Genomic DNA, 27,137 nt, shown 5'->3' on the forward strand with positions numbered 1-27,137 from the left:
TAAAAAGGGGAGAAGACATATCCACAGCAAAATATAGAACAAATAACTGTCCCAACTATAATCTTGCATTTATTGGAGCAACTTCGACATTTCAAAACCTTCAGGATTGATCTTGCACTTTGCTTTGCTTCTGGCTCATCTGTTCTGGAAAGAACAGAAATTCTTTCTGTGGTTGAGGAATATTTCAAAGTTGATTGTTATCATAGGGATTTCTTCTCTTCTTGCCCGCTTTTAAGGTTGTTCAAGAGAGAGAGTCTCCTTCCTCAGGGACAGGGGAGTAAGCCTTTGGAGATGGCTTAAGATGGTCTTCTGACACTTGACAAGTATCTTTTTTAGGAGGCAGAGCTGGCAGGAATGCTGTTCTTGAGACAATTAGTACCAGTACCTTCTCCTGAGGTCTGTAGCACTGTCCAACGCTTCTTTCTCGTGAATGTTCTTCGGCACTCAGTATCCAGGCTTCAAGGCACAGTGAGACTTGTCTTGGTGCTGTGGTAAGACTTCCTCACTGTGGATGGTGTTCCTCATGAGATTTGTTAGTAACAGCTGGTCTGGCGAGAGATCTAGAGGTATTGAAAAAAGTCAGGCATGAACATAGGAATATACACAAAAAGGTCTGGGAACCCCTCTACCAAGAACAAGCACAGCCTTAGGGTGAAACCCCTCTATGGAGAAAAACATGGTTCCAATAACCTTCTCTGTAGAAATATCTTCCACTCAGGAGTTATAGCTAACTGGCTCTTCACAGAGGAGAAATATAGATTTGCATAGCAGTCTGGTCCCACCCACAAGGGCTGTTCAGCACCAAAATGCTAAGCAATTTTCCTCTGAACAAGAGTTCCAACAGAAACCCCAGAGATGTGTTTCAGCCTTGCTGGGCCACCCCAGTGAGTTGAAGCTGAGCCTCTCTAAGGCACAGTGAGCATGAAACTCTTTTGAAGCTCTATGGACAGGTAATCTAGTCAGTTCTGTCTACAGATACATCAAACCCTTTTGCCCTGCATCAAAACATAAAACAGGGCTGACCTTTTATCACCTTTGCAATTTAACAGGGTGCTAGGGTCTCTTTCTACTTCCATCATTTCAGAAAGAAAGAACAGGTACATCATCGTCGAGGTGCTGCCTTATGGGCATGACATGTTATTCATTTTAACTGCCACAGACGTCACCTTCTGTTATTCATGTTAACTGCAGCAAAGTCAGTTCCTCCATCTCTGAAAGTGTGAAAGACTACATAGGCTGTCTTCAGAATTCTGAAATGAAGAAAGGAAATACATGAGCAGAGGCATGTCTGGCAAATTTAATTTATAGTGGCTTAATGGCGATAGTTTACAAGTAAAATCCAGATTAGCAGTGCAAAGCATTTTGTTGCAATTGGGCCCCATCACACACTTGCGTCATTTGACCGAAACTAAAGGCAGAAAATCCCGCCATTAAGCCAATAAATGTGCACAGCAATAAAGCCACCCTTTAAAAATGTGCCTATGGAATTTACCTCGCCAAGAATTTTTTTTTTTAAATTACCCAAAACAGTGCAAAATAGAGCACATTTTTCAAAATAAATTAGCTAGAAAGCCATGGATTTAAAGAGCATGCTGGTTCAGAAGGGGCGCCATTGTCAAGTTCTCATTTAATTCAGAGTCTGCAACAATAGCCAGGAGCAGTGCTCCACACCAACTACGATGTTCGGGCACTGATTATAGTAATCCATTGATAATAATGTGCATGGGTGTGCTATCCCTAGTCTGTGGTGGTGGGCCGCCTATCTAGGTGAAAGACGGAGAGAGGTACTGTGCCTATCTGTGCTGGTTCTGAAAATACACTTGGTTCCTAACTAGTAATTTTTCATTTTTATTGTAGACCAATAACTTAACTTAACTTAAAAGAAAATTAGTTTAAAAATGAACGTTTGTTTCTTTATGGCAAAATAGAAAAAAGCAATCCCAGTAATTTCACTAGGTGTGTGTTTTTGCCTTAACACATCCTGTTTGTAACGTCAACTGGGTTCGTTTGAATAGAGTTAAGTGTTACCACCTTCTCCAGGAAGGTCAAAACGTCCTTCAATGGGTCTTTGCCACGTTAATCATTTTTTGTAAATCAGGCTCTTTATGTATTATAATACTTAAAAGAGAGCACCAATGTTTGTTTTGCTGCCAGTACATTTCTAAGAATAACTCTAGTTCTTTTTCTTATGCGATTTTGAGTTCTGTGAATTTTTGTGGCGCAAGCCACACATTTGCAAAACCATTGTTACAAAAGTGAGAGGGAAATGGAGTTCGGAACACAGATTATCAGGTTGGCATAGCAACCAGCAACGCTATGGAATGAAATGGCGAACTCACTAAAATCTCTTTTTCCAAACTCCTCCGCTGTAGTACCCAATGAGGAGCTCGTTAACAAGATTTGCTTCAATCAGCAGCTTTGTAAGAAGCAATTCGGCTGGGCATCTCATTTCCCAGTTGCGTAGTGATTTGCCTTTTTGGGGTTAATTCAGGGCCATCTTAAGCATTTTTAGCGGTACTAGGCATTGACATCTTTGGGGCCCCCTCCACCAAACCAAAGGAATTAAGGGATCAAGAATACTGGTCACGTGCCCCGCACCCCCACCCATCGTGCTCACAACCTATAGGTTGATATGCTGTCTTGCAGCATAGTAAGCACGTTTATTCCCTTTAAGTACCCTTACCCTCTTAATTCTTGCTCTAATCAGAATGATAAACAAGTAGCATTTGAAGACCCACATTAGCAGCCTACGAAGAGGTTACTGTTCTAGTACATACAGGATACTTTTTATCAATAGCATCCAGGAAGGTATGCAGCCTGTAGTATTAATGCAGGACCGTATGTAAAAGGTACATGTAACCCATAATAGACAGATAACTCACATTAGCTGCCTCATAGAATGCAAAAGTGCTCATGCATGGATAGAGGAGACCAATTGCAAGGAAGGAGAACACTACACATACCATAGCATGGATAGTGGATGCAGATTAGAAGCTACCAAGAAGGTGTCTTTATCCAGACAGAGATTAGAAGTGGGATATGGTTTTGCCATTAGATATCACAGTAGCAAATGCCTGTGGTGTGCGATGGTTACGCTCACCTGGTATCCACGGGGATACCACCCAGCCCTGGTTGGATGATTTGCACTCTCGAACCCTCTCCCGGTCCCTTGGTAAGACCTCTGGTTAAAGATGGGTCTGCAATATAGGAGAGCTGGATTCAATACCAGATTGTCTTTGTTTTCCCACCTCCCTTGGCCTCAACTCCTTCCTCCCCCTTGGGCCATCCCCTCACCTTAATATTGTAAAAGGTGGATTCTCCATCCTGCTCCTCATGGCAGGGGCACGTAGATGTGGGGGGCGAGCAGCGACCAAGTTACTTCAATGGTGCAAGCCCCCCTGTGGGAATCCAGGCCTGCTGCGACTCCGTAGGTTTGCTGCTTTAGAGTCTTCATGTGCAGTTCTTATGTTCCTCTTAGTTCGAATGATAATGTCGTGCTTCTTTCCTTTTAGGTATGGAAAGGTATTTTGGTGTTGTCATGCAGTTTGAAGATGAGCATGGGCCGGTAGGCGAAAGCACGGTGTGCGCGATGCTGTCCAGTGAGTAATGCGTGATGCGCAGCACTGTTTCGCCTTTTATATTGCTAACCTGTGTCTTTTCTCTCCTTGCAGGTTGTGCTGTTCCTCGGTGAGCGCTGTAATGGTCCAGCAATGATACTGACCAAGAGATGACTACCCAGGTAAGAATTGTGTGGCTTTCTTCATTTGAGAGGAAACGTGAGTAAACACTTACTAATGCTGTCTTTCTTTCTCCTCTTTCCAGGTTATGGTATTCCAGGATGCATGAGGTGCCAGATGATGGAGTTCGTACCTTCAGATGAGTGGAACTGAAGTCGGCGATGGATTGAAGACAAGATACTGTTCCAGGTAAGTTTCGTAGTGTTCTTTCTCTCTCTGAAGGTCCATGGTTTCAGGTAAGCTGGCATCAAAGAACTGGATACAGTGAGCGTTACGCTGCCCACAGCAGAATAACGCAAAGCATGTTCTGCTGTTTGGGTGCGGTTTAAATAGTCTCAGGTAAAGTAGTCCAGGTAAAATAGTCCCAGGCCTGCCACACCCAAAGTAGTCCAGGTAAAGTAGTCCCAGGCCTGCCACACCCAAAAGACTAGACCGCATAGCTCAGTTCCTTGTAACTGAGATATGTGTGTGCCTCCATGTTGGCTGAACCCCCCCAAGTTAAATAGTCCCAAGTAAATAGTCCCATTCTAATGTTGGTCTTCATGATGGTTATAAACCTGGCGCCAAAGGCGCCAGGACTGACTCCAAGAGAGTCTTGGATGAGGTTTTAAGGCCTTTGCCCTGGCCCTAACTGGAAGGCTGACTCACCAGTGAGGGCCAGGGGCAAGGGTCATGACAGCACTCGTCCCCAAGGCCCCTCTCACGGTGGCACTTCTGCCTGGTCCTGGTTTGGCTGGGTAATTCTGATGGAACTTTTTAATTAAACGAGGTGCATGGATGTATTCACTAGGTTCCCATGATCTGTCTTGAGGGCCGTATCCCTTGCAATCAACTAAATAGTATAGTTTGTATCTGGTGTATTTTGAGTCTGGGATATCCTTTACTTCAAACTCTGGTTCTCCGTCAACCAATACCGGTTTTGGTGGTGTTGTAACCCGAGTACCGGGTTGTACCGGTTTCTGGAGCGATACGTGAAACACAGGATGAATCTGCATAGTGGGTGGTAGGGCTAATTTAACTGCCACTGGATTTATTATAGAGTCAATAGAATAAGATCCCAGATATAGGGGACAAAAGGTCTGTGTCCCTTTTATGGGCACATATTTTGATGCTAACCAGACATTGTCTCCAATTTGATAGTCGGGGGCTTTACTACGATGTTGGTCAGCAAATTTCTTTTGTCTGTTCTTGGCTTGGAGTAAATGTTCTGCTGCTTCTTTGAAGGCCTGGGAAATAGTCTTATGTAGGGTTTTAACCGCTGGCATTTCCAAAGGGGTTGGGAGATCCAATTCTTAAGTACGTGGATGTGTACTATATATAGTGTAGAAAGGGGTTTGTCCAGTGCTGGTGTGTAATGAATTATTATATGCATATTTAGCTATCCATAACAAGTCCTTCCAATTTCTTTCCACTTGATGTGACATGCAACGTAAGTATTGCTCGAGGGTTTGGTTTGTTCTTTCTGTTTGGCCATCTCTTTCAGGATGGTGACTTGTGGATAGTCGAATGTCAATTTGGGCCATTGAACAGCATTTCCTCCAGAAGTTGGATACGAACTGACTACCTCGATCTGAGATCAAGACAGATGGAAAGCCTTGTAGCTGTACAATTTCCTCGAGGAATACTTTTGCTAAATTGGATGCATTTGGAAGACACTTAAAAGGAATAAAGTGTGCCATTTTAGAGAACAAGTCTACAACTACTAAGATGGTGTTGAATCCTTGACTGGGAGGTAGATCTGTAATGAAATCAAGGGACAGTGTGTGCCATGGTGCGGGAGGAATTTACAATGGTTGGAAAAGACCAGCTGGTTTCTGCTTTTGGGACTTGTTTTGTGCACACACAGCAACATTGGATAAATTGTATGATGTCTTTACGAATGTGGGCCACCAATAGTTTTGTTTTACTTTAGCTAGAGTTTTGGCAATTCCAGGATGATCTTCAATCAGAGAGTCGTGATAACCCAAAATAACCTGCTCTTGTAAATCTTTACTTGGCAAGTATAGACGGTTCCTAAAATATGGTAACTGGTCTTTAATGGTCTAATGTTCTCCTTGAGTACACCACTCCTGTGAGAAAGTGGGATCCATTAAGAGTTGGATCTTGTTTTGGAGTTTACCCTGTGTCAATGTTGTCGTAAGACCCAGGAGTTTGTCTTCTGGAATGATGGCTACTGGATCTGGAGTTATGTATACCTTTTCATCAACACCCATGCAGGACAAGGCATCAGCCTTTCCGTTTCGGACTCCTGGCTGGTAGGTGATCACATAGTCATATTCAGCGAAGAAAAGGAGCCCACCGCAGTTGACGGGATGATTGAGCCTTTGCTGTTTTTAGGTATTGCAGGTTTCGATGATCAGTTATGACCGCGACAGTATGTCTCGCACCAAGGAGATAGTGTTGCCATGCCTTGAAAGCTGATTTTATAGCCAAGAGTTCTTTGTCTGTGATAGCATAGTTGAGTTCCGGAGATGAGAATTTTCATGACCCGAAGGCTGCAGGGTGTAACTGGTCAGTTCATGAGTCCCTTTGTGAGAGAACAGCTCCCATTGCCATGCTAGAGGCATCTGTTTCAACTATATAAGGGAGGTCTGGGCGAGGATGCTGTAGAACTGGAGCAGAAGTGAATTTTTCTTAAGTTCTTGAAAGGCCTTCTCTGCTTGTTCGGTCCAATGGAACTTTTTATTGTTTTTCTCTCAATAGTGATGTATTTGGATGCACTATTTGGGAAAAATCTGGGATGAATCGGCGGTAAAAGTTTGCAAAGCCCAACATACTCTGGATTCCTTTAGATGAAGTTGGTGACGGCCAGTTAAGAATGGCATCTACCTTGTGCCTATCCATTCTGATACCTTTTGGTGTGAGGATAAAACCGAGGGACTCCACTTCGGTGACATGAAAAGAGCATTTTTCAAGTTTAGCATACAGTTTCTGTTGGTGGAGTTTCGTAAGGACGGAGCGGACATGCCTGACATGGTCTTCTAGCAGAATACACTAAGATGTCATCAATGTAAACCAGGGCGCAAACGTCGATTAACTCCCGCAAAACATCATTCATAAAGTACTGGAATGCAGCAGGAGCGATGCAAAGTCCAAAAGGCATTAACTGGTATTCATACAAGCCTTATTTGGTATGATAGGCGGTTTTCCATTCATCTCCTTTCTTCACTCGAACAAGATGTTATGCCCCATAAGGTCCAGATTGGTATAGATTTGGGTATCTTTGACTTGATCCAATAATTCGGGAATAAGGGGCAGTGGATAATGTTTTTTTACTGTGACTGGTTTAATGCGCGATAGTCGATGCAAGTCCTCAAATCTCCTTCCTTCTTTGGTACGAAGAATAAGGGACTGGCTGCCGGTGATTTAGATGGGCGGATAAGTCCATTTGCCAGATACTGATCAAGATAAGATTTCAAATGGAGGTTTTCTGGTTCATAGATTTCAGGTAAGCTGGCATCAAAGAACTGGACACGGTGAGCGTTACGCTGCCCACAGCAGAATAACGCAAAGCATGTTCTGCTGTTTGGGTGCGGTTTAAATAGTCTCAGGTAAAGTAGTCCAAGTAAAATAGTCCCAGGCCTGCCACACCCAAAGTAGTCCAGGTAAAGTAGTCCCAGCCCTGCCACACCCAAAAGACTAGACCGCATAGCTCAGTTCCTTCTAACTGATGTATGTGTGTGCCTCCATGTTGGCTGAGCCCCCGCCCAACCCCCCCCCCAAGTTAAATAGTGCCAAATAAATAGTCCCATTCTAATTTTGGTCTACATGATGGTTAGGAGCCTAGGACTGACTCCAAGAGAGTCTTGGATGAGGTTTTAAGGCCTTTGACCTGGCCCTAACTGGAAGGCTGACTTGCCAGTGAGGGCCAGGAGCAAGGGTCATGACAGCGATATAAATATGCTCACTATTAAAGTGAAACCATGAATAAGGCTTTTATGAAGATCATACCATGAGAAGGAAATCACTCTGAAGGCTGACAATTTTGAAAGGCTTAGGGACTGGCAATATTGAGAGGTTAGGCAATACAAGATTAAATGAGATGCCCAGGATCACACATTGTTTAAGGGGTGAAGGGGTTAAGCTGGGATGTGTGCCAACTCTGCAATTTCTGCATTTGAATACTTTCTTTTCCAGTGCTTACCATGAACTAAAACAATCTCATTTTATAAAAACGGACTTGGAAAGTACACAATTCATATTACCAAACATGACCATTTAAAAAAAAATATTATAGAAGGGTGTTATGCAAAATGGGAATGATTCTAGCTTCATTCTCTCCATCAAGGGAAGTATATAAGAACCAGCATACCAATCAATGTGATTTAACAAATTTAATCTGGGTTTGTCTTTTGTACTTTAAAGCTTTAAATACTTCCAAAATAATGGCTTGTGATATTTTCATTTATAAACATGCATAAAAACCTTTGACTTTTACCAAAAAGCAAACCGTTTTTTGTGTCAAACAAGCAGACCTTAAAATATGCTTGCCTGAGGCCTGCAACATCTGGTCCGCTCTCTTCTGTCGACCAACCCTTCCAACCAAATGGCCTACATAAGAAGGAAGATCAGGTAATGGGCTAAACAATGACAGCAGCATGCAAGAACGCAAACCTCACAGAAGACAGCACAGTAATGTAAGATATATTAGATGAGTTGACCAGAATCACTGTGTCGGCTGCTGGCACATCCAGGATACAAGCATGAACGCTTTCGGTCCATAGTCTTGAATTTGGATACTTATTCACCTCTTGGGCTAACAGTTTATGCCATCGTGGGAGGTGATTGCCTAGGTTTTACAACACCCCATTTGAACAAGCCAATTTCTAGACCTTCAAAATACGGATGATATGTTAGCTTTTATAGCAACCCCTATTTGGTGCAGGTACTTTGCTGATAATAGCAGATGTTGTTCTGCAAAACCAAGTACATATGCAGGCAGGTTTATAAACTTCAGAAATTGGAAAGGCTCAGCCAGCCTTGCTGGAATGGAATATTCTAGTTTTGCATATGAACACACATCTCTGCAATGGGTGCTTCACACACTAACACTAACTTCTGAACCGTTGTGGCATTCAATTTATCAATGTACATTTCACTGTTGCGTTGCCTATTGCACATTGTTAAGACGGATTTCTGAACTCTGTCCTGGAGGGGCAGAGGTTCAGAAGGCCAACCTAGTTTTTTGGAACAGGGTAACCTCTGGACAAGCCAGACCAATCAGGGTAGCGATCGCGGCGGTCAAGACTAGGTCTCAAGAGGGGTGAGAGTGACTGAAAGCCCGCAATGAGCACACAAAGCAAGGACACTTACAAATTACTCCAAGCAGGTGTTATATTAAAAAATATATACAGATTTATTACAAGGCCTTTGTAACATTGACCGTAGCTAGAAATCACAATAAAACTCCAGTAAACCAACACATACCAAACCAATGCAATATATATACAAATACTAACGAGTCTAACGAGTTAGACGCACAAAATGTGTAGACCACCTAGATGGGGAGGAAAACAGGCAGTGCGAATAATAATTAGACCCAGTCCGCCTTCAGAGGCACCTAACTAAAAGGAAGTCCAAGCCCTACGAAGAGTGGAGCCTTGTGCTCAAAAGTACCTGCACACGCTGGTGCCAACGGGCAAAAAGGGGAGTCTCTTCGAGGGAATCAGGCAGTTTAGTTCGGTGAACAAGTGAAGATGAACAGAGCTCTGCGACTCAAGCAGAGCCTCCACTGTGGGCAGAAGCAGAGCACGAGTGCGGAAAGGCGTGCTGTTAGACACAGCGGGGAAAAGCTATGGGCTCCTGCAGGAGGGCGACCAGTTCCTAGCGATGCTACTCACCGGTCCCCGATGCAAGCAGACCCAGGCTTCTCCGCGTCAGTTTCAGTGCTGGCAGGTTCAGATACGAGCAGGGGACGTCTCGGCGTTGTGTAGATTCCGCAGCAGCAGAAGTTGAGTTGAGGACGTCCCAAACGCAGTGAACCCGCACAGTTTGTTACCACAGCAGGGCAACAGAGCGGCCGTGTGTATTTCAGCCAAATGTACACTACTCACTTCAGACCTGGGAATGCCAAGTGTACGAATCGTGTGAGAGTGACAAGGACTCGTAATACAACACAACCTGAAGGCGGTTACAGAGCAAGACTCCTGGGTAGGCTGGTCAGTCTGCTGGATGGCCAAGAGACACTTCCGAAGGCTTACGTGCAAGAGATGGTGAAGATGCCGAGAATAGTTGTTCCCAATATTCCAAGGGTCGAAGTACCAGTACAGGCCTTCTCGTTCGATCAGAGGTAGAAAGGGTTTCACCAAGCGACAGCAGTGCAGAGGAGCAGTCCTTCAGCGGGTCACCAGTGATTCCTCGGTTCAGCCTCGTGGTTTCAGGATACTTGGCTCCTGTATTCCTTCGTTCGTGAGAACTCAGGAGATCGACATGGTAGTGGGGTTTCCAACCCCCTCTCATCCACGGTTCCCTACGCGCCAAAACAGAGGGGACCCAATGGGAGATCTGCTCACAAAACACTCACACCATACGTGGACCTATCACGGACCACGGAGGTCCCAGGCATTCACACCACCCTAGACTCTCTGGCACCCAGGATGTGTATTGGGACCAGACATCCCAGCCCACATCCTGGAGGCACACACAAGGCAATGTAGAAGCCCGCGAAAGCATCTGTGTTTCGCGGGAAAGTACATGCCCAAATAAGGAAGGCCCCGGGTCGGCTCGACCGGGGGAAGGTGAAGGGGGCAAGACGGTCAGCGGACAGGACAACGAGCCTCGTGGTCTGGCCATTTTGGGAGCCAGGCCACTATTTTGGGCTAAGCGCGAGAAACGCGCTTAAACGCCAAAAGGAGCTCAAAAACACAAGACACGATCGCTGCCACCAGTCCCGTCCGTGATTCACTTGCACCGTTCATTTACAATCCAAAGAGAGTATCTAGGGCCTGTAGAAGACTAGAGACCCAAGAGAGCAGTAACTTAGCTTACAGTGCCCTCTTGTGCCATGTTGCGCGAAAGCTGCAACATGATAAAAGAACTACGGAAAACAACGTTTCCCGGTACCGACCGTCTTACGGGCATGTCAGTTTCCCCGTAAGAATGGAGCGAAAGCCCAGAGGAGTGTGGCAGAAGGCTGCATTTCTCTGGCAAAGTCTAGATCCTGGTGAAAACAACAGCAAAAAGTTTAGGGGTTGCCACATGGAAGGAAAATTACCCACAATTAAGAAATCTTTCCTAACACTCGCCCCTCCCAGACTATGGACAGGGGGAACTAATCCACCCCTGGATGAGTCTCTTGTTCAGGTCGGTTAAACATTCTGGACAACCCATCAGCATTGCTATGTTGGACACCCGGCCTATGCTCAATAGTGAAGTCGAAGCCTTGTAGACTTATGGACCAGCTAAGAAACTTTGTATTCTCTCCCTTCATGTTCATTAGCCACTTTAAGGGCTTATGGTCAGTTTTCACAGTGAAGTGGGTCCCATAGAGGTAGGGCCTCAGCTTCCGTAGGGCCCACACAACAGAGAAACATTCTTTCTCCACTGTGGACCATCTGAGCTCTCTGTCCTTAAGCTGGCGACTAATAAAACCAATAGGGTGTTCCTTACCCTTCTCATCTACTTGCGATAGTACAGCTCCTATCCCAGTGTCAGAGGCGTCCGTCTGCACAATAAAAGGTCTTTGATAATCAGGGGCCCTGAGGACAGGGGCCTGGCACAAGGATTCTTTTAAGCCGGTGAAGGCCTTCTCACACTCGTCGGTCCAAGTTACCTTCTTGGGTTTCTTTGGAGTAGTGAGGGCAGTCAGAGGGGCAGCTATGGTGCCATAGTCTGCCACGAAGTTGCGGTAATACCCTGTGAGTCCTAAGAAGGCTCTCACTTGGGTCTGTGTAGTGGGGGTAGGCCAGTCTTGTACTGCTTGTACTTTACTGGGAAGAGGCTGTATCCTCCCTCCACCTACTTCATGTCCAGGGTAAACCACGGAGCCTTGTCCAATCTGGCATTTACTAGCCTTTATGGTCAAGTGTGCTTTCTGAAGAGCCTGGAGCACAATCCCGAGGTGTTTCACATGGTCTTACCAGGTGGCACTGAAAACTGCTATATCGCCCATATATGCAAGACAGAATTCGTCCAACCCATTCAACACATGATTCACAAGCCTCTGGAAAGTGGCAGGTGCATTTTTCAACCCGAACGGCATTACCCTGAACTGGTAAAGGCCGTCTGTCTTCTCCTTGGCATGTTCTGCTAAAGCTATTTGCCAATAGCCAGCAGTGAGGTCAAACGTGCTGAGGTACTTGGAGGCACCCAAAGTATCCACCAGCTCATCTGTTCGAGGCAAGGGGTGTGCATCTGTCTTGGTGACAGCATTCAGAGCCCTGTAATCCACGCAGAACCTCAAGTCAGAAGTGCCTGCCTTTGGAACCAAAACCACAGGGCTGAACCAAGGACTACTAGAGGGTTCAATCACCCCAAGGTCTAACATCTTGTTGACCTCAGTCTTAATGTAAGACCGTACTTTGTCTGACATCCTGTATCCCCTACTCTTCGTAGGTACACTGTCTCCTGTGTCTATGTTATGTTTGCACCAAGGTGTCAAACCAGGTGACTGTGAAAGCAGGGGGGAAAACTGCTTAAACAAACTTTTCACCTCAGCCTGCTGATTAGAAGTCAGGTGAGGGGCCACTCGGACACCCTCAAAGGAGCTATCTGAAGGACCGCTTTGGAACAGGTCGGGGAGAGGTTCAGACTCCTCTTCCTCAACATCTGAAGCCAGTAGCAGTGCTGCGATTTCGACTCTTGGGACGAAAGCCTTCAGCCTATTTACGTGGAACACTTTTGGAGCCTGTCCAGGCCTTCCAAGGTCCACTAAATAGTTAACCTCACCCAGGGGCTCCACCACTGTGTAAGGACCTGACCATTTGTCCTGTAAAGCTCGAGGCCTTAGGGGATTCATGATCAGGACTTGCTGACCAGGTGTAAAGTTGATGAGGGAAGCTTTCTGGTTGTATCAATGTTTCACCAGCGCTTGTCCTGCCTTCAATTTATCACTAGCCAAGACCATCAGAAGTACCATCCGTTTTCTGAGCCCCAGCACATAATCTACTACATTGGTAGTAACAGGGGGAGTGGGCATCTCCCATCCCTCTTTGACTATGGCTAAGGGTCCCCGTACAGGATGACCGAACAGAAGTTCAAAGGGGCTGAAGCCAACACCCTCCTGTGGTACCTCTCGGTAGGCAAACAGTAAGCATGGTAAAAGAAGATCCCATTTTCTTCTCTGATGTTCTTCCAGAGCCCCAATCATGCTTTTTAACATTCTGTTGAAACGTTCCACCAGACCATTGGTCTGGGGGTGGTATGCAGAAGAGAACTTGTAGGTGACCCCACATTCTTTCCACATAGCCTGCATATACTTTGACATAAAGTTGCTGCCTCTGTCAGACACAACTTCTTTATGGAAGCCAACCCTAGTAAAGATGCCGAGTAACGCTTTTGCAACTGACTTGGCAGTTACAGTTTTCAATGGGATGGCCTTAGGATATCTGGTAGCATAGTCGACTAGCACCAAGATAAACCTATTGCCTGAGGATGTCTGCGGGTCAAGGGGACCAACGATGTCGATCCCTACCCTTTCGAATGGTATTCCCACAACTGGGAGTGGTACCAATGGAGCTTAGATTGTTGAGCCACTCTCACCAGATAACTGGCAGGATGCACAACTCCTGCAGTGACTTTCTACTTGCACCCCCATCTTGGGCCAGTAGAAGTGCATGGATAACCTTTGCTTGGTCCTCTTAATACCAAGGTGACCAGCAAGGGGCACTTCATACGCCAACTGCAGGAGGAAGGGTCTTACAGCAAGCGATGCTACTCACTGGTCCCCGATGCAAGCAGACCCAGGCTTCTCCACGTCAGTTTCAGTGCTGGCAGGTTCAGATACGAGCAGGGGACGTCTCGGCGTCGTGTAAATTCTGCAGCAGCAGAAGTTGAGTTGAGGACGTCCCAAACGCAGTGAACCCGCACAGTTTGTTTCCACAGCAGGGCAACGGAGCGGCCGTGTGTATTTCAGCCAAATGTACACTACTCACTTCAGACCTGGGAATGCCAAGTGTACGAATCGTGTGAGAGTGACAAGGACTCGTAATACAACACAACCTGATGGCGGTTACAGAGCAAGACTCCTGGGTAGGCTGGTCAGTCTGCTGGATGGCCCAGAGACACTTCTGAAGGCTTACTTGCAGGAGATGGTGAAGATGCCGAGAATAGTTGTTCCCACTATTCCAAGGGTCGAAGTACCAGTACAGGCCTTCTCGTTCGATCAGAGGTAGAAAGGGTTTCACCAAGAAACAGCAGTGCAGAGGAGCAGTCCTTCAGCGGGTCACCAGCGATTCCTCGGTTCAGCCTCGTGGTTGCCGGATACTTGACTCCTGTATTCCTTCGTTCGTGAGAACTCAGGAGATCGAGATCGACATGGTAGTGGCGTTTCCAGCCCCCTCTTATCCACGGTTCCCTTTGCGCCAAAACGGAGGGGACCCAATGGGAGATCTGCTCACAAAACACTCACACCATACATGGACCTATCACGGACCACGGAGGTCCCAGGCATTCACACCACCCTAGACTCTCTGGCACCCAGGATGTGTATTGGGACCAGACATCCCAGCCCACATCCTGGAGGCACACACAAGGCCTGTAGAAGACCGCGAAAGCATCTGTGTTTCGCGGGAAAGTACATGCCCAAATAAGGAAGGCCCCGGGTCGGATCGACCGGGGGAAGGTGAAGGGGGCAAGACGGTCAGCGGACAGGACAACAAGCCTCGTGGTCTGGCCATTTTGGGAGCCAGGCCACCATTTTGGGCTAAGCGCGAGAAACGCGCTTAAACGCCAAAAGGAGCTCTAAAACACAAGACACGATCGCTGCCACCAGTCCCGTCCGTGATTCACTTACACCATTCATTTACAATCCAAAGAGAGTATCTAGGGCCTGTAGAAGACTAGAGACCCAAGAGAGCAGTAACTTAGCTTACAGTGCCCTCTTGTGCCATGTTGCGCGAAAGCTGCAACATGATAAAAGAACTACGGAAAACAACGTTTCCCGGTACTGACTGTCTTACGGGCATGTCAGTTTCCCCGTAAGAATGGAGAGAAAGCCCAGAGGAGTGCGGCAGAAGGCTGCACTTCTCTGGCAAAGTCTAGATCCTGGTGAAAACAACAGCAAAATGTTTAGGGGTTGCCACATGGAAGGAAAATTACCCACAATTAAGAAATCTTTCCTAACACACATGATCACCATAACTCCCACAGGAAGGAAAGAATGCTACAGATTTGTGCCGTAAGGAACACACTACTATGTATACCACAGGGAACACAGAAAGCAGTACATGATTCATTGATCAAGGCAGAATGTACTTGCCTAAACAGAAAGGCAATGAGTTTAGAGCCTCAGCAGCAACCCCATAATATATCCTGATGTGGGCTATTAAACCTGGTGAACAACGGAATCTTACTTCTTCAGATCAGGTGGCCCTGTGGGGCCCTCTCCGAGGTGGGGGCCCCGGGCAAGTGCCCTTTTTGCCCTCCCATAAACACGTGTCTGGGCTAATTCACATATAACTGGGCTATTTTTGTGCTACTTCTGGCAGCAGGACTCCGGCCACCCCTTTGGCTAACATTGTATAAGAAAATGTACTTCTTTTTACACCATTTCTAGGGGCAGGCGAACGAGGCGGCCAGCACATTTCACTTGCAAGTGAGTCTGCACTCTGCCCTCGCTTCTGTCAGCATGCAGGCACCATTTTCTACCTATTAACTAACTTAAACTTCTTGCATGCTTCCATTGTTTTAACACTTTTTTTCCTTTGTTTTTTTCCCTTTATCAGGCCAAGGATTCATCTGCAGTTAAGGCTCAGGTAATTATGAATTAAATACCTGCCAAATTTAAACTGCATTTTGAGGAAGGGCTTTTATTACTTGGTACCGAGTTGAGGTTATAAGTACTTGATTTGTGAACAAGTGATCGAAGCAGTGATGTTTGCACTATTGAGCTACATTATATCAGGGGTCAACTCCTAAAAAAAGAAGTGGGGGGACTCATTAGCATAGCCAAAGGGAAGTGACCTCACCGGTAGTGACCTCAACGGAGGTGACATCAGTTGCCACAGTAGACTGTATTTTCTGTGGTGCATCCAAGCCAGAGAAAACATCAGTTGACACAGACTGTTTTGTTTCACCCAAACCAAAAAAGGCTTTATACAGGAATTAGGACTATGGCATGTATTACAGTTCAGCAGACAAAAACACTCTACCCAAGAGAATAAAATACTGATTGCATTATTTTTTTCTTTTGTATCTTTATTGAACTTCTATTGCGCTTAATGCCCAAGCGCTGTACAGAGTAACCAATGGTACAATTTACATGAACAGATAAACAGAAAACCAAACATCAACAAGGAGATATGTTTTTAAACAGGACTTGAAAAGAAGAAATAGAAGGAAGAGGAAGAGAAGTCCAGGTATGGGGCAAGAAGAGCAAAAGAAGAATGAAACAGCCAACAGAAGAACATTCAGAACAAAGTGATAAGCTGTTGAATAACAAGAAACTACAGAAGAAAGATAAGGGGTGAGGCCTTAAAGGCACTTAAAAACAATACAAAGAAAATTAAAAAAGAATTGCTTTTCAAAGGAAAGCCAATGTAAGGAGTGGAGAGCAGAAGTGATTGAATGTCGAGGAGCAAGAGTACAAAGAATTTGAATAGAAGAAGGATAAATGGAGCAAAGAAGAGCAAGGCGAGATACAGGAAGACCAAAAAGAAGAGAAGAACAGTAGAAAAGACCAGAAAACACTAAAGAGGACATGTGAAGCTTAGCACAAGGAAAGGTAAGAAAGCAATGAGCGTTTATAATAATAAAGAGTTGGTAGTAGAGAAAGACAGGGAAGAATCAAGCATCAAGATTACAAGCTAAATTATTAGCTATTAACAGAGTTACATATTTTCCTGCAGTTGTCACATTTGGCATTACATCCTGTTTTTTGAATGTACAGAAAATCAATGTTTAACAGTCTTCAAATGCACTAGTTTCTCCTCATCAGGGATATGTGCATGTTAACAAATGCTGGCTTCACAGAAACTCCCACACATCTGCATACCTTTTGTTATAGTGGGTTGCAGGATATACTTTGCGTGACTGGTTATCATCTGCATTGCGATGGGAAGACAGCCACCTGTTCACATATGGCAGAGGATCCCAAAGTGGCAGAGGAGGGCCCATGAGGTTTATAAATATTAAGGAGGAGAGGCGGCTAATGCTAAGAGTATTCCTTACAGGTGACAGGATCAAGTTCATTGTACTGAATCCCCTTTCACAGTCACTAGATGTTACTGGCAGGGTGTTTAATGCCCTCATGATGGGTTGCAGCTGTTTGGGAACTTCATCTCCACCCACCGTTGTCAATGTAGTCCCGGAAACCTTCACCTATAGAATTGTAATTCAGTGAAAATCTCCTGCACACGATTACCAAGTTATGTTTGCCCTCACGCCACAGACTGTCAATGTTGCTGGGCCACTTCTAAGAATTAAGAACATCTATCTGGGCAACAAGTGTCTCAAATTCATCAGCCCAAGAACTATTGGTTGACCTATTACTTGCAGTCATGGCATATAATCGTGAACATAAATTAGCTGCCAAATTCTGTAAAATTGAGGACGATTTATTGTAACCTGTCCACTTGACTCCTCCTGGTTGATAGTCACCCCTTAACAGGACCCATTTTGAATGGATCCGTTACTTCTTTCAGATGTTTTCCAGGCACATTCTTGTATCTTTCAATGGCCCATGCAGTTTGGTTGATGAGCTGATAGGCTCTCGGAAGAGTCACATCATCCCTCTGCAAAGCTTCAGAAAGAACCCCAACTTCACTTACTGCATCTGCAATACCAGCTAAATTAAGAAGGAAATCCTCTGATGTCATGATTTTATTGAGCCCAATGAATGTAGCACAATGCTTGCTGTCACGTGAAATACATGCGCTTGCCCTCAGGAAATGATTATGAAGTGCTGGTATGACTCCCATACTGCTCGGATATCCCTCTGACTCGAAGCAATCCACCTAATAGAAAAGATTTTGCCAATCCTAAGAATTTGAGCTTCCAACTCCTTTGCACATTCTGAAAGTTCACGTTGATTTTTGGGTGATTGGTGGTAGACTGCATACAGTTTTTCAAAAAAAGATGTCAGATGTTTCAGACCAGGGACAGTCTGAACAGTGTCAGACACGCTGAACTCAATGCGGTGGCACAAACAGTGCCATTTCACAATGCAGGGATATTTTTCAGCTAACCTCTCAAGCACACCAGAGTTTTGTCCTAGCATAACACTTGCCCCATCACTGCATACCCCTATCAAATTTTCTGCAAGGAACTCATGGCAAAACCCATGTTTGGACAAACAATTTAAAAGTGAGGCTTCAATAGACTGCATCCCCTCCAGCCAATTCTAGCAAAGGGGAAAAAGGTTATAGGCTCTTTACCACCAATGGAAGCACAAATATAATCAATTAAAACGGAATGAGATGAAACAGTTGTGGATTTGTCAATAAAAATTTACATTTTTGGATCCCATTCCAAAATAATAGAACACAGCTTCCTACGCATTTCAGAAGCAATGTAATCAGCTATTTGTGCTTCAGTGTATTGGCTATGTAGAATAGATCCCATTTCGGCTTCATTTGCAAACTGCAACCCAATTAGATCTGGAAAGTCTAAAAAGGGACGATTATTTTTGGTGCAGAAATAAAAAGTGCGAAACACCTTCACGGTTGATGCAAAACAATGTTTTTGTTGCTCAACAATGGCAGACCGTAACACTCTTTCTTAGACTCAGCTTGCATTATACATGCCTTCATGTGCGCTTCAGATACTGTGTGCTTATGCATTTTCTTGTGTCGAGATGTCAGCTTGCTAGCCTCTGTTGTGCCACATGGAGCTATATTCCCAGAGACCCATTCCTTGGAAATGCGCACACCTTGGGACACCGACACTCCAAGTAGTTTAACTTCACTGCATATTGTGCACGCAAGAAGACCATTTTCTACTCTTAGCCATGGATACTTTTCCTTGCATTGTGCCCACTGATTCAAGTCCCAACACTCGGGCAAGAGAGTGTCCTTTTGCAGAACAGCAACCTCATCATGTGTGACCAATACAGCTTCTGTTTGTGGATAAGCTGGGACATGGATTTTGCTGGACATGCTCCTCCCTGAATTTGACACTGCAGCATCTTGATGGGACATACTAGGCTCAGGAAGACTGTCTGAATTGGAGCTTGGTTTCTTGCATGATTTTGTAAAGAAATCCATAATACTGGATTTGTGTTTGCACTGTGCTACACAAATTCGAAAAGGCATAAAATAAGCTTGGTTTTAGTTTCATGTACTAGCATTTTGTGGTCCATTATGGACTAGCAGTCACGAACAGAAAGAAAATGAACAGAAAAATTATTTCTATGAAAATATCTACGACGTTGAGTTTGTTGCGTGGTTATGAAACAATGGCTTTATCGATTTGCCCATCAACAAATTGCAGACAATAGTACTTGTTAAGGGTAAAAAAAGGAATTGTTTGACCTGCCAAGATTTTGTAAAATTATCCAGGTCAGTGCAATATTTATCTGTATGTAGGTACTTATATCAATCGTTATTGGCCAATGCGTGCCATGGTTTTACCTCTGACTGACTAGTGTTGATGCTGTCTCCGCACTGGGGAAGTGAGGCAAAGTGTTGGTGGGGCCAGTGCTTGATGGGACTCTCTGTTGACCTTTGTCATCTCCTGGCTCGGCTCGCAACAATGCCCTCTCATGCTGCAGAGGAAGATGGTCCATGGAAGGGGCATCTAGGTCTTCGGGGATATGCGCATGGGCCTTCATTTGATTGAGTTACTGACCAAATAACCTGTTAAGCTGCATCACAAAAACATCAATATTTTAGGGTATGAAAGCTACGGGAATCTCTGAAAAGATCCTCCTTTCTTTATCATTACATTTCTTATTTGCAAATTAGTTTATCCAGTAATTTCTTTGTATGCATGTCTGTTGCTTCACTGCCAGCCTAGTTGCTACTTTCCCCAAGAATAACTGACATTTCCAACACATTGAGAGTGAACATTGAAGGTTCCATTTTATGTAAATTGTAATTGATAACTTCATAAAGCATCACCTTAATATCTCCATTCCAAATAATGTTGTCAATGTTTGTCACTTTCTCCACTACCCCTCTGCACCCACAAATCCCAGCTCACTCCCCCTTGACTACCGATAGTCATCATAGTTTTAGTATAGGGGTCCATGTCTGAAATGTAGCCCCATGTGTTGCAGAGACTTGGCTGTCACTGCAGCTGTCAAATGGCCACCTGTGACCTCTGAACCTGCTCTGTGCAACTGGAGAGTAGGCACTGTAGATCAGGATACTATTGCAATAGGACACAGGTAGGCACCACATAGCTATCAACCTTTTCTATCCCGAGGGTGGGTAAAAACACCCAATTTTTTATCGGTTGTTAAGGGTTCATTAAAGTGAATGGGCGAGTTGGTGCCTTGGCGGGTGAGTGATCTGCTTACAGGGCAGGTGACACCCACCAAAAGCATGTGAGTTTAGACATATGTACACACTATGCTTCTGGCATGACGCTAATTATAGGGTAATTTTCAGATCAATATGCCCTTTCAGTAATGAAATACCCACATCATATTATTAGTAAAAAAATAGAAAAAAACAGGGCTTCCACACTCCTGCCAGAGGGAAACTCATCAGAGTTGGTATATTGTCTCCATTTAATTAGGTTGCATTCTGTGACATTATGGGTGAAAGGTCATGAAATGCTGCTTCCTGTGTTGTCATCAGTTATGCATATGAGTACCACCACAAAAAAACTGGACACTGCTTGCACGACATTCACACTCGCAATACCAATTCTGGTGATAATTGCATTCCTTGACACCGGTTTGTGAGTTGGACTTGGCCAAACACATCCATAGTATGATAGTATTGGCAGTGGCTGCGATCATCCATTTAAGATGAAGTGAATGCAGCACTTATGTGTACTCAAGCTTTATAATACACACATATACCTCCTGTGGGGGTTTCCAGATACTGTTAAAGAAAGGGTGATTCTTCACTTCTGAAGGGAACGGCTGTACAAGTGTGCCAAAGCACCACACGGGGGTAAGGTAAGTTATTTTAAATGGTTCCCATATTCAAAAACTCAAAAGATATACAAAGATTTTTGGGGCTTGGATCAGTTTGAACAGGTGACGCTTACTCTAGAAAGTATTAGCTGAACAATGATAAAATCACACGCACCCAACGTGGGAGACCTGGACATGGTCTGCAAATCTTGTAGGATAGTTGAGGGAGTTAAAGTGCCTGCTGCAGAGATCTGGATGCAATTCGAAGTGCCTGGATTTGGATCACAAAGGGTTGTCATACCGTCAGGCCTGGCTGAAGAAGGTGGAGGCACATTTCAACATGATGGTCCCCCCGACCCCTTAATGTGTATGAAAATACAACCAGCCTTGGAGCAGAAAGTGGTTATGCTGCTTTATGCCGGCGCCAATGCAAAGTTTTCATCACTTACCATCTCCTCTTGAAACACTAATACACACATTTCTCGGAATGTATTTTTATACACTTTATTTTCCTTTTTGCAATCCCACACACAAGCATGTGGCATATCTGTATATATTCATTTACACATGGTGAGTCATAAAGCAGAGACTTGTAAATAGGTGTTATTTTAAGCACAAGAAATGTAAAGCAAAACCTTAATAAATGTCTATATCAACTGAACCTGTGAAGATGTGCTCAGTTGCTTAAATTGTCCACATCCCGGTTTCACTAACCAAAGTGTGTGATCCTGGGCAAATCATTTAATTGTACTGTGTCTCACCTGCAGCTCCATAAGTAATTCTGATTCACTTAGTAGCTTATGTTAATATATTATATTATTGTTTTTAAAGCCTAATGATTATAGAATGGCTCCATATATAACAATGTAGGTATTTTGCACCACAAAGTTATTTGCCACTTGCCTTGCTTATGGCAACTAATTCTAAAGTCACTTCCAAGTACCAAAGACTGATGATGCTACTTGTGATGTCCTTTTCTGTGAAGTCATTTCTTTTGATGCAATGTTTGCATGTAATTTGACCCAGAGCACCTGGACAGAGCTCTAATAGATGAGTTTCTGGCATCTGTAATGATTTTTTGTTATGTGTTAAAATGCCATCTGTCAATAATGTCACCCATAAAGTAGATTGGGGCAGGGGTGGGCGGTTTGGGGGCATGAATGAGACTGTGTGGAATTGTGGGCACTGGATTTGGGGGGAAAGTAGCAGGACTTTTTTCTGTTTCTGCAATGTTGGATACTCCCTTGGGGACTGGGAGGGGCACTGGGGGGGGGGGGGGGGGGGGTGGATGTACAGCATCAGCAAGGGGTGTCCCAGATCAGGTACAATGTGCTCGACCAGTTCCTGTTTTCCCCTTCACATGACATAACTGGTATTGATGTCAAAACTAGAGTCTTGGGGCAATTTGAGAACTTGAAAATAGTATATATATATGGGAAGGTGGAGGGGCTGAGAAAGGAGGGACGTGCGCCGAGTTGGGCAGTGGGAAGTGGAAAACAGAAGCACCACAGCTGCTAGAATGAAGGCTACCAGATGAGATGACGGATGCCCATGTCATCGGGAACCATCTACATCACCTGTACTTAGTTCTTGCCCACTTCTCCTTTTTTATAACTTACTTTAATTCATTTCATTTTATTCAATGTGCAGACAACAAAACTACAACTCCCAGAATGCAACTTAAAGTCCAGGAGCCAGTTGTGCATCACCAAATTACACAAAGTCATCTGGTAACATTGCTGTACTTGCAATACACTTCACGACTCACCCAGACGTTTCCTTTCCTTGAAAGGCAAAGTGTGGTACTCCAGGATCTGGTCTATCGGCGGCATCCTCAGCTCCCGGTAGACTGGGAGGGGAGTTGGGTCCAAAGGGGGCGGTGCACCAAGCCAGTCCTGTGTCGATATACCCTTGGGCCAAGTAACAAGCAGCCGTACTCGGGACAGTGCCAGGCCTGTCCCGAATTAGGGACCCCTGCTCCAGTGGAGGCACAGTTGCTCCTGTGGACTCGAGAGGTAAAAAAAAAAAAAGTGAAAGGTACGGTGTTGGCTGGCAGACTTCAAGCGGCCTGTCCATCCCAGTGAATTGTTGTTGAAAAGAGGCACAGGGTCAGCAGGGCTTCCTGTGGACTAAAAACAAAAACATTAAAAAAGTAAAAGGCACGATGCTGGCAGCACGATGCTACGTGCCTGCCAGACTTCACGAGGCCTGTCCCAGTGAATCGTGGTTGAAAAGGGGCACAGGGTCAGCAGGGCTTCCTGATCCTGTGGTCTAAAAAAAAAAAAAAACTAAAAGGCACGATGCTGGCGGCACGATGCTACGTGCCTTGCAGACTTCAGGAGGCCTGTCCCAGTGAGCCGTTGTTGCAAAGGGGCACAGGGTCAGCAGGGCTTCCTGCTCCTGTGGACAAAAAACTCCCCCAAAAACAAAGTAAAGGCACAATGCTGGCGGCACAGTCCTACGTGCCCCTCGCAGCCTTAAAGAGGCCTAGGCTGTCCCAGTGAGACATTGTTTAAAAGGGGCACAGGGTCAGCAGGGCTTCCTACCAGTGCTATCCTCCCCTGGTGAATATGGCTCTCTTGCCGCGCGCCACTGACTGCACCCACCCACACTCAGTAGTGTTAATAGATTTCATTGGCTGATAATCAGCCAATGAAATTAAAGTACACTTTGTTACTATGCAGATCCAGGCCTAGCCTGTCTGCATTAAGACTGTGTTTGTTTGCACATATTTCAAGTTCAGGGATGGTGTTGTGATGAAGTCTCCGCCTGTTAACTTGGGGTTCGAGTCCCAGGGACGGAGAAATAAAAACATTTTATATAATGGATGTTTCTTATTATTACATCCACCCGTGGCCTCTAAAATACCCAGGGGGGACGGCCTCCACCCTCTGAAAATAGTGGGTGGACGCCGTCCACCTCCTTGTACCCTCGACTTGAGCCCTGCATTATATACAACGTTATGTTCTGATGCTTCAATTTTGTAGCACCGTCTATCCCAAGTGTCCGTTTCGTGTACTATTTTTATTTTAAACACGTCGCTCTCTTTAACCATCCCACCTGACTAGTATTGCTATAGAGCCGTTGGATTAAGCTTTGTTGGCAGTGTTTAAAGACGGGCGTGCATTTACAGAAACACACCCCTCCAAAAGTGGAACCGAAACCATAGCTCTCAACCATTTGTGTAGCAAAGGCGGGTGAAAACACCCGATTGTGTTTTTGGCGGGTGAGAGGCCCATTGAAATGAATGGGCGTGCAGGAGGCTTGGCGGGTGATTCAGCGCTTTACAAGGCGGGTGACACCCGCCAAAAGCGTGTGAGTTGAGAGCTATGCCGAAACAGAAGAAAGTAGCTGTACGCGGCAGGGTCAGTCATCCTCCAGACTCAGCAGTCTTGCAATTACTGTTAATTGACAAGGGGGGTCCTGGGAGTCTCTCCTCCAGACATTAGTCCTGGTTACGAGAGACTTACCCAGCGTCTTTAGCTGAAGACTCTGGGTAAGTCCCTCATAACCAGGACTAATGTCCGGCAGAGGGACTCCCAGGACCCCCCTTGTCAATTTGCAATTACTGTTAGACTAATTTCCCATCGGACCTAGCCAGCATAGTCCACGATTGGGGGGGGTTGAGGAGGGGTCATGAGTGGCATGGTCCAAAACATCTGGAGGGGCCCTAGTTGCACACTATTGAATGCAGTCGTAGAACGCTCTATAATCAAAATATTTGCAGCCTATGAGTACTGGTTTTGATGGATCATAAAAGCTGTCCTGGGGAGAAACCTACCATTTTTAATATTCGTAATATTCATTACGTTTAGTTTACTGCAGCATATCGGCTGTCACACTAATAAGATATTTGCTGAACCAAGAAAATAATACTAGCGGGTAACTGGCACATACAACAGCAGTTCGTTGGTTTGTGATTTTGCATGTCTTTGAACGATTGCCTTTTTGATATATCGAGCACCTTGGAAGCCTTCTTTGCTGCAACGTGTCGTCCCTGCCTGTTAAAGCATTATGGATCAACCCAATGGAAACCCACACAGAATTTCACAACAGTGTGACTTTAAGTAGCTAGCAGAATTTCGAACATGAATGCGCTCTTTGTTTCACGTGCTAGTGCAAAATAGTTTCATATCAGTGTCTTATGTTAAAAAATAATAATTCATTCCTATTAGAGTCCTTAGGTAAGAGTAGGTCCTTTATACTATATCGTGCCTGGAATGCCTTTTCACTTTTTATATGTCCCTTAATTGTCCTAAAAAACGTTTGCTTTTGTCATCCAAATGCTTCTGTGTCCCACAATTTTCTTTTTATTATATTTCAGGTTATTTGGTGGCAGCGCCAACTATAAGCCAAAACTATTGCATTAGAGTACAGATAAGGAAAAAGGCATATGAGGATGGACACAAAGCTGGAAGGTGTGGTTATTTGCCCACACATTGACTGCCTATGGCCATTCTATCCCAATGGCCATTCCCAACCAGTTCTTTCTCCTCCCCGCCCAAAACACTACCTCATGCAAACTCTTTGAGCTCTCTTTAATCAGACTTTGGGCCTCATTACGACCCAGGCGGTAAGTTACCGCCTGGGCCGTGACTTTACCACCATGGCGTAAACTACGTTTACGCCATGGTGGTTGGCGGACTTACCGCCCCATTCCGACCTTGGCGGGGCGGTAAGTCCCCAATCCCCATTTACCCTTCCCCATTCCCATTTTTGCCCCATAGGGCATAATGGGAGTGGGGAAGGCGTTAATTACGCCACCGTAAATTACGGTGGCGTAATTAACTCCATGGTCCCTTAGCGCCATGGATTTTAACACCTGCTAAAAGCTCCATGGCGCTAAGGGACCTCGTACTCAGGCGGTAAGGGTCGGCGCTGTTTACGGCGCCGTAAACCCCTTACCGCCTGAGTTGTAATGAGGCCCTTTGCATTCGGAGTGCCTGCCAGTGTTTTTTCAAACAAGTCTTTTTACAGATAAAGTATTCATTGGTGCTGTAAACACACTACTATATCAAAATACATAAACCAGGTCTGCCTTCAGCCACTTGATTTATAAGTACTATGCATGTCATTCACTAAAGCCATGTCAAAAACAAGCATTGGCAAAGCCAACAGTTTTGGTTTGTTTATAAGTGTTATGCATTAGCACTGCTATTAGTTGCCCAGGTACTCGTACCGTTTTGCACATCATATTTTACAATTTGAGATCTATAAGTCAGCCACTGTAACTCATATTGATATAGGCAGGGTTCCTTGATACTGCACTAGAAGAAGCCCAATGTAAATATATTATGGAAGATTGAAGATGTAGAGCAAGTCTACAAGGGTAGCCTGTTCAATTGCACCTGAAAATATTGGAGGCCTGGCTTTCACAGTTAGAAAATGGTATAAGATAGCCGGTCTATTTGCACTTAAAGTAGTCGGCCCACAATTAGCATATGAGGGTAGCATGCCTTCTTCACACAGATGACCGGATCACACTGCGAGATTAAAAATAAGCTCTGTCTGAGCTTACGGTATGTACAAACTTACCACTTCAGTGGACATCTGCCACAGGCACCACTATCCATTCACACACTTTAGAATGCAGCTACGACTATGACAAATTTGGTATAGCTGGACACATAACAGCATTGCCCTTAAACCCAACTTGCCTCAAAACACTCTGCCATTAGAGTGCAGTAACAACCTGCAACAATGTTTGGTCTACCTGGACACACGTCATTTCTCCTGCACTAGCAATCTGTCCTGACCTCTCTCAGTACCCATCTGCATGCCTGACCTCGTGGGTTGCTTACTTGAGCTTAGCCAGCCCACCTAACTCCTAATGCTGGCAAAATGCACATACACACTTTAAGCCTTTTACCAAGAATTTTCCCATACCTGGACTCCGTTCCACAAGGGCGTTTCTACTACAACTCGCGTTGAAGATACAAAAATGATAAAAGGCGCTATATAAATGACAACTACACTAAAATACAATACAATACTCAACCATACCCCCTCTCTACCCCAACCACCCACTACATCCCCTATATTCCCTCACCCACCGTATCCCCTTGCCCCTTTCATCCTTCCTTTCTCACTCTCACCCTCTGTGGGGAAAAATATAGCCCCTCAATGTCAGAAATAAAGAGGCCAGGCCACGCCAGTATTTAAGAGTGAAGTTGGCTGGTGTCATCCATTGGGAAATGCAGGCCAGTCCAAAACACTTC

General features: G+C 45.0%; 1 long non-coding RNA gene across 1 annotated transcript in view; it reads right to left on the bottom strand.

Moving 5' to 3' along the window:
• Nucleotides 1-1,029: 1,029 nt before the first annotated feature.
• The window catches only part of LOC138515776 (uncharacterized), a 363,183-nt gene continuing 337,075 nt past the window's right edge, over nucleotides 1,030-27,137 (bottom strand). Inside the window, exon 3 of the long non-coding RNA XR_011282168.1 lies at nucleotides 1,030-1,250. This is a non-coding gene — a long non-coding RNA (uncharacterized lncRNA). The remainder of the gene's footprint in view (nucleotides 1,251-27,137) is intronic.

Source organism: Ambystoma mexicanum, chromosome 6q (assembly GCF_040938575.1).
Source record: "Ambystoma mexicanum isolate Mex_15411 chromosome 6q, UKY_AmexF1_1, whole genome shotgun sequence".
Taxonomy (NCBI): domain Eukaryota; kingdom Metazoa; phylum Chordata; class Amphibia; order Caudata; family Ambystomatidae; genus Ambystoma; species Ambystoma mexicanum.